The sequence below is a fragment of the Magnolia sinica genome, chromosome 17 (assembly GCF_029962835.1).
Source record: "Magnolia sinica isolate HGM2019 chromosome 17, MsV1, whole genome shotgun sequence".
NCBI classification, from domain to species: Eukaryota; Viridiplantae; Streptophyta; class Magnoliopsida; order Magnoliales; family Magnoliaceae; genus Magnolia; species Magnolia sinica.
In genome coordinates this window covers 2122866-2131705 of record NC_080589.1, presented here as the reverse complement: position 1 = coordinate 2131705, position 8840 = coordinate 2122866, and positions in this window count along the sequence as shown.

Genomic DNA, 8840 nt, shown 5'->3' with positions numbered 1-8840 from the left:
GGTTTAGATCAAATGATACATGTCTGAAAGTCATTAAGTATTCAATTTCTGAATCGATGAAGGGTGTCATGCCTGAAACAGACAAGGGTAAAGTTTTCCTGACTGAAATGGGAAAACGATTTAAGAAATCTGATAAATCTGAAGTGGGCATTCTTCTGAATAAATTGACTCGTTCGTCCTACGATGGAAAAGGCAACATCCGTGAATACATTGTAGAGCATATCGAAGTTGTTTCTAAGATCCGTACTCTAGGGCTTGTACTCACTGATTATTAACTGGTTCATTTGATCATGAACAATCTACCTCCCCAATTCGGCATGTTCCTGGTAAATTATAACACTCTAAAGGACATGTGGACATTGGATGAATTCATCACTCAGTGCGTCCAAGAAGAAGACATGATCAGACAGATGATAAAAGTTCAAAATGTTAACATGGTGACTTCAGGATAAGGGCATGGGTAAGGGAATAAAGGTAGAAGGAAGAGGAAACAAGGTTCTAATAATGGATTCTCTGGTCCTCCATCTGGAAACCATGAGAATCAATCTGAAAATGGATCTAAACGCAAACGGGTAAAAGGTAAACCGTGCTTCTTTTGTAAAAAGACGGGTCATCTAAAGAAAGACTGCGAAGGTTTTAAGGATTGGCTCATAAAGAAAGGTAATCATTCTGTTCTTGTCTGTTTTGAATCTAATCTGACCGATATGTCAGTGAATTCCTGGTGGATAGATTCAAGAACTACTATTCACATATGCACTTCTATGCAGGAATTACTACAAGCCAGGCCACCAACTGATGCGGAGCGCTCAGTATACGTAGGCAATGGTGTCAAAGTTGACGTGGAGGCAATAGGAGTCTATAGGCTTAAGTTGAAGTCTGGTCATTTTTTGAATTTAGTTAATACATTCTGTGTGCCATCTATAAGGTGCAATTTAGTTTCAATTTCCTGTTTGGATAAGTTGGGATATTCGTTCCACTTTTGAAATAAAAGTTTTAGTATTTACTTTAATTCGATTAAAGTTGGAACCGGCTCTTTAGTAAACAACTTATACCAGTTAGACTTGATTGCCTCTCACGTCTATAATATTAATACCTTGCATGGAAATGTAGTGGGATCTAAGCGAAGACTAGACTATGAGAATTCCTCCATGTTGTGGCACAGGCGGCTATGCCATATATCTCGTGAGAGATTAGACAGGCTTGTGCGAGAAGGAATTTTGCATTCTCTAGACTTCTCTGATTATAAAGTATGCATTGATTGCATAAAAGGCAAACAGACTAGAACGAGAAAGAAAGGTGCAACCAGGAGTGTAGATCTATTAGAGGTTATACATACAGATATCTGTGGACCATTCCCTATAGCCTCATGGAGTGGCCATAAATATTTCATTACCTTTATAGATGACTACTCTTGCTTTGGGTACCTATACCTTATCAGCGAGAAATCAGATGCCCTGGATGCTTTTAAAATCTATAAAGCCGAGGTTGAAAATCAACTCGATAAGAGAATTAAAGTTGTTAGATTTGACCGTGGTGGTGAATACTATGACAGATATGACGAATCAGGTCGCAATCCAGGGCCATTCGCTAAATACCTACAGGATTGTGGCATTGTTGCTCAGTACACTATGCCTGGTACTCCAGAGCAGAATGGAGTTGCTGAGAGACGTAATCGCACCCTTATGGATATGGTGCGAAGTATGGTCAGCAATTCAACATTACCAGAATCTCTATGGGGTGATACGATCAAAACCGCAGTTCATATATTAAACAGGGTTCCTAGCAAAGCAGTAAGCAAAACTCCTTTTGAGTTGTGGAATGGGAGAAAACCAAGTCTCTGATATCTACATGTTTGGGGTTGTTCTGCTGAGGCCAAAATTTATAACCTGCATGAAAAGAAGCTTGATCCTAGAACCATAAGTTGTTTCTTCATTGGATACCCAGAAAGATCAAAAGGCTATCGATTCTACTGTCCTTCCCACTCCATCAGGATTGTTAAGACTGGGAATGCCAGATTCATTGAGGACACTGAAAACAGTGGGAGCACGAACATAAGAAATTTTGTATTTGAGGAACAAAGGACTGTGACTCCTGTCATAGTCAATCCAGATCACGTGGACATTAATGATGTAGTCGATTCTGCAGTCACTGCAGAGCACCACGTAGAACCTCATATACAAACCACTGATGAGGAAAATCAAGATCAGACCCAACAAGCTGAACCATTAAGAAGATCTGAAAGAGAGAAAAGGCCTGTAAATCGAGACGATTACATCGTATACTTACAGGAACACGACTTTGACATAGGGGTGGAAAAGGATCCTGAATCCTTTACACAAGTCAAACAAAGTGCTGATCCCTCTCGTTGGTTTAATGCCATGAAAGATGAGTTGAAATCCATGCAGGACAATAAAGTATGGGATCTTGTAGAGTTACCCACTGGAATAAGGTCGATTGGTTGTAAATGGATATTTAAAACCAAACGGGACTCCAAAGGTAATGTCGAACGATATAAAGCCAGACTTGTTGCCAATGATTTTAACCAACGTGAGGGCATTGACTTTAAGGAGACTTTCTCACCAGTATCAAAGAAAGACTCATTCAGGATCATAATGGCTCTTGTAGCTCATATGGATTTAGAGTTACATCAGATGGATGTAAAGACTGCATTTCTCAATGGGGATCTAAATGAGAATGTGTACATGTTGCAGCCCGAAGGTTTTGTAGCTACTGGCGCAGAACATTTGATTTGCAAACTTAAGAAGTCCATCTATGGGTTGAAACAGGCATCGCGACAGTGGTACCTTAAGTTTCATGAAGTAATTTCTTCATATGGCTTTGTAGAAAACACTGCAGATGAATGCATCTACATTAAAACCAGTGGGAGTAAGTTCGTTATGATGATTTTGTATATTGATGACATTCTATTAGCTAGCAGTGATACCAGGATGTTGAGCGATACCAAGAAATTTTTATCTCAAAAGTTTGAAATGAAAGACCTTGGTGAAGCTTCTTACGTCATCGGCATTGAGATTCGCCGTGACAGAACACTTGGACTGCTCAGCTTGTCACAGAGGACCTATATTGCTAGGGTACTCGAAAGGTATGACATACAAAATTGTGCTTCAGGAAAGTCGCTCATTGTGAAGGGAGACAAATTTAGTCTATTTTAGTGTCCAAAGAATGATTTGAAAAATAATCGAATGAAAGAATTTCCGTACGCATCAGTAGTAGGGAGCATCATGTATGCTCAAGTTTGTACACGATCGGACATTGCCTTTGTTGTTGAAATGTTGGGAAGATATCTATCTAGTCCAGGAATGCAATATTCGATAACTGCGAAGAATGTATTACGGTATCTTCAGAGAATGAAAGACTTCAGATTCACATACAAAAGGTCTGATCAATTGGAGTTGATCGGATATTCAGATGCAGACTTCGCAGGCTACGTCGATACTAAGAAGTCTACTTCAGGATACATCTTCATGATGGTGGGAGGAGCTGTGTCCCGGAAAAGCGTGAAACAATCTACCACAGCCTCATCCACTATGGAAGCTGAATTTATTGCTTGCCATGAGGCATCTAATCAGGCACTATGGTTACAGAGTTTCTTCTCAAGTTTGCGGGTACTGGAGCATATCCCGAAACCGTTGAGAATATTTTGCGATAATTCGGCTGCTATTTCCTTCTCTAGTAACAACAAGCATTCGTCAAGGTCGAGGCATATCGACATCAAGTATCTTGTTGTAAAGGAAATAGTTCAGAATCATCAAGTGTCCGTGGAATTCATCGGCACTAAGCAGATGATTGCAGATCCGCTCACTAAAGGGCTCCCTATCACGCCATTTCAGGAGCATGTAACATCCATGGGAGTCATTGATCCCACAGATGTTTTCAGTTAGTGGGAGTTGAGCGTACTTTGATTTTCACAGACACTTAGAGATCTCGTTTTAAACAGTTTGTTTGGATGATTTTGATATAAAGATTTATTTCTGCTTATTTATATATATGCGCAAATTTTGAATAAGTGGAACTACAGTTGTGTCTCGTTGGAGACATGAAAAAGCTTCAGGACCTCTTAAGGATAGACACATATTATCACACTAAAGTGTGTAATCCTTATACCACATTTCCTAGTTCGTGATCTATGTCGCTAAGATTGAAAATATTTGTGATCGCGCTTAGACTCACTTCGCCTAAATTAAATGTTATGATGACTACCGCGTTTCGATACTGACTGTTTTGATGGACCAGATTGAATAGCATTACTCATATTATCCAACTGTTTTCATTGGTTAACCATTTAGATATTTTCTTAAAATATCAAAACTTGTTTACAAAATTATTATATATATATGACTATCATTGACATTGCTCAATGAGGCCCAAGTGGGAGAATGTAAGAACTCTATTTAGTAGGCCTCACTGATCAACGGTCTGGATTGTTATACAGTTGGACTGGATGATTGAGTAGACCAGTGGGCCCCACTTCAGGTGATGCGCTGCGCAGTTTATCTGCGCAGCTCTGCGTACTAGGGCTGGAATGCTATAGCTGTCTTACGCAGACAGCAGTTTGAGTTGAACTAGGATGCTACAACGTGGAGCATGGGAGAGAGAGTTGTGATGGGTTTCAAACTCCCTCTCCACAGACTCTATAAAAGAGAGCTGGGTCCCCAATCCTACACCATAGCAGAAATTCGAGTCCCATCTACTGATTTGCAGAAAGGGTGTGAAGGAGAGGAAGATCCTAAGCTCTACAGGTATTCTGGTATTCTTATCCGGCTTCCATGGCGGCGTCACAGCTAGGTAAGCTATCCGACCCCTGATCGCCATGTCCCTTGCACAGACAGATCCGTGGGCCATTCCGCATATAGATTAAGTCCCACAAATGGTACATAGTGGGTCTGTTTCCATTGCCTTCTAGTGGTCCCATGGGGCTAATATAGATGTGTATATATGGTCCATCTATGGGCTCATTCGTTTGGGAGTAGATTGCAAACTAGCATTTCATAACTATAGCGGTTTAAGAGGGTTATTGCATTTGAGCCTGGCCATCAGATCAATTATGGCCCATTCATCACTCATTCATGGCTATACTGTTCGACTTGACAAACTCGGCACGGGACGACTCGACTCGTCCGACTCGTTCACTCTATCCAAATTGAGTGGGTGAGTCGGTCTGAATCGAGTTGACTTCATCCAATCCGAACTCAAACCGAGTCGAGTTCGATTCACCCAGTAACTTGACTCGACTCGACCCGAAATCCAACTCAGTATTGACTCGACTCAATTTAAAACTGGACTATATATATATATATATATATAAACTTAGATATGATGTTTCATATCTAAAATGCCGAGTAGTTGACGGAGGCTGCAATTTTGGCAAGTGAATCTAGGCCCTGGGTGGTGATTTTAGCCCGTGAATACCCGCTACACCTGACTTGACTTGATGGCGACTCAACTCAACTTGTTACTTGTGACCGGGTTGGACTCAGTCCATAGTAGTCCACGCTAGACCCAGAATCGGATCGGGTCAGGCATGGTGGACTTGATACCAAGTAGGTTCGAGTTCGGGTCAGGCCTGTTTTAAAACCGGATCGAGTCGGGTTATCCCTAACTCGGTCCGACTGGACTCAACTCGACTCGATGCCCAGCTCATTTATGGCCATTGGTTTGACCGATTCAGCTCTTGGACTTTCTAGTATTCTTTTGGCTAACATTATGCTTGACCACAGGCAAAAGCTGGACCTGTTATTGTAATGGATTTGTATTTTAGGCCCAATAGCGTGTTTTGACCCAAAGTACCGACAGTTGTAGAATTCCACAGTTGAACCCAAGTCTAACCAAATACGAACAAACCCCAACAAGAGCGAATATACCATCAGATGAATCTAGACCATCGAAATAGTCGGCCACACCATGTGTGGGTGCATAGCCCAAAAGTATACTGACGAGGACAGTCCTACCCATCAGAGACGGTGATCACTAAATGGACGTCGAGGGTTAGAAAAGTCAGCGGGCAGAATCACGTGGTTCGAAGTCGTTCGATCAATTTGGTGTATGGGCCATACCACATCGACAGAGCGCCACGTGTACGGTGGAGACAATCATGAATGAGCACCGTCCACTTAGGTGGATCCGCGGATGCACTGATGTAGGTGGTTCCTTCATTGTGGGGCCAATCGCGATGTATGTGCCTTACATCCAAGTCATCCATCAGTTTTGAAAGATCATTTTAGGGCATGGTACCAGAAAATAAAGCAGATCAAAATATTAGGTGGACCACACCACAAAAACAATGTTGATTAAATACCCACCGTTAAAAACTTCTCGGGGGCCACTGGAATGTTAATTTGCCATCCAACCTGTTGATATGGTCACAAAGACCTGGATGAAGGGACCAAACAATTATCAATTTGATCCAAAACTTTTATGGACCAAAAGAAGCTTTTAATGGTCAATCGCCACATATTCCTGTGGTGTGGTTCAACCAATATTTGAATCTGATTTATTTTAAGGATTTTTTACTAATATGATCTTTCAAAACGGATGGACGGCATGGATCTAATACAAATAGATCAAGGTGGGCCCCACAATAGGGGATCCACCCACCTTGAATCCAACGTAGCCGCCCTTATCCACCTAAGCCTACGAGGGCATGATGTTGGTCTTTTACTCGAAATGATTGCTTCCCCCGCTGGCAAGATGCGGAAAGATCGCATGCGTAATTACCACACGTGCGAGATGTGTGAGGCCCACAGGTATGTGTGAGTTCCATCCGACCGTCCATTAGGTGTGAACACACGGTGTTAGATCCAAATCCCAAAATCCATTCTGATCCATAACTCATGTGGGCTACACCAAAGGGAACAGTCAGGATCATATACCCACCGTAGAAACTTCCAGAGGGAATGTGGGGTCCACCGTTTTTCCTATATGCCATCCAACCCATTCATCAGGTTCTCCCCACCAGGATGAAGGGAAAAAAAGGGCCATTCCAAATCTCAGTGGGCAACACCATACGAATACATAGGTTTTACGCATGGTTGTATATTTCTCCCTGTGAAGTGTCCCACCTAATTTTAGATCAGAATGATTACTTGCAGCAACGGTGATAATGAATCTTCTAACTAGATGCACGGTTCGGATTTCACAAGTAGATCACGGGTGGGCCCACGCAGCTCGATCGTTCGAACGCGTGGCATAATAGGGTAAAGGGCAGGGATTACTCGGACAAATGGAGTGCAAGCCCACCAGTCGGTGGTTGTGGTCCATTTTGGAAGGTGGGCCCACTATGGATGGTCTATGAACTGTCCTTCTTACTATGAAGATGATCCAAACCATTAAAAAAAATGGCGTTAATGTAAACCGTTGACAATGATTTATCCGTCCCCAGAATAAACAATCGCAACCACTAGTTTGCCCACTCGTCCCGTGGGACCCACCTCTTGAACGGTCGCCATCGTAGGTACGCCCCTCCCAACCAGCGAGCTACGAGTCGCAAATGTAGTCCGCGGGCTACGAGACTGGGTCCTCGGTATTATAAACCAAGACAGGTAGTTTGATACTCTGGCGTGATGCGGAAACGGATTGGCTACGCCCCTTGCCACCAGCCAATGGCTGGTGGTCGGTTCTCTGTGGGCCCCACCATGATGTATGTGTTTCATCAATTACGTACATCTATTTTTATAGATAATTTTATGGTATTAATAAAAAAATGAGATATATACCAATCTCAAGTGGACCACATTACAGGAAACAGTTTTGAATAAATGTCAACCATTAAAAACTTTTTGGGGCCCATAAAAGTATTGGATCAAGCTGATATTTGTTTTTCCTTTTATCTGGGTATTTATGACCTAATAAAAATATTTGATGTCAGATAAACAGTACATTGGGCCTTAAGAGGATTTAAATGCTGGATATCCAATCACTATTGTTTTCCTTTGGTGTGGTCCATCTAAGACTTATATCCCTACAATTTTTACAATAAAGCCATAAAATTATCTTTAAAAATGGATGAACGGAATGGATAAAACACACACATCATGGTAGGGCCCAGAAAGCACCGACCATCAGCCACGGGCTGCTGTCAAGGGGAAGTAGCCAATCCATTCCCTGATACGCAGAACCTAGAAATGACTCTCGTGTCAGATATAAATCAAATCAGACCGAAAAAAATTGTTTCAGCCACTGTCGCTAAGATACCATCAGAAAAATCAGATTTTTTTAAAGAATCGTAAACGTTCATTCGTAGAAACTTATTCAGGAAATCCGCGTCCCAAGATCCGTATTAATTCACATCGCATTCATACAAGTGGGGCGGATGTTATCAGTGATCGATACCGTTGGTCCAGTAGATTTATCTGGGGATGGAACTTTCCTTAAAAGCGGTCATATGGGACGAACGTGGATTTCGTCCTACCCCTGCTTGGACGGCAATCCGTCCGGCAGGGCTCTGTGGGGCCATCATGATGTAAGTATTTTATCTATACCGTTTATTATTTTTCTCGGATCATTTTAATGTATGAAACAAATAATGAGGCAGCTACAGGGCTTATATGGACCACAAAGTGAGGATTGAACTTCCACCATTAAAAACTTCTTGGGAGCTGGAGAAGTTTCGGATCAAGCTGATATTTGTTTTTTCATTTCATCCACGTCTACATGACCTTATGAATAACTTGGGTGGTAAAAAAACATCACGGTGGCCCTTAGAAAGGTTTCAACGGTGGGTGTCATTATCACTGCAGCTTCCAATCTCAAGTGGACCACATTACAGGAAACAGTTTTGAATAAATGTCAACCATTAAAAACTTTTTGGGGCCCATAAAAGT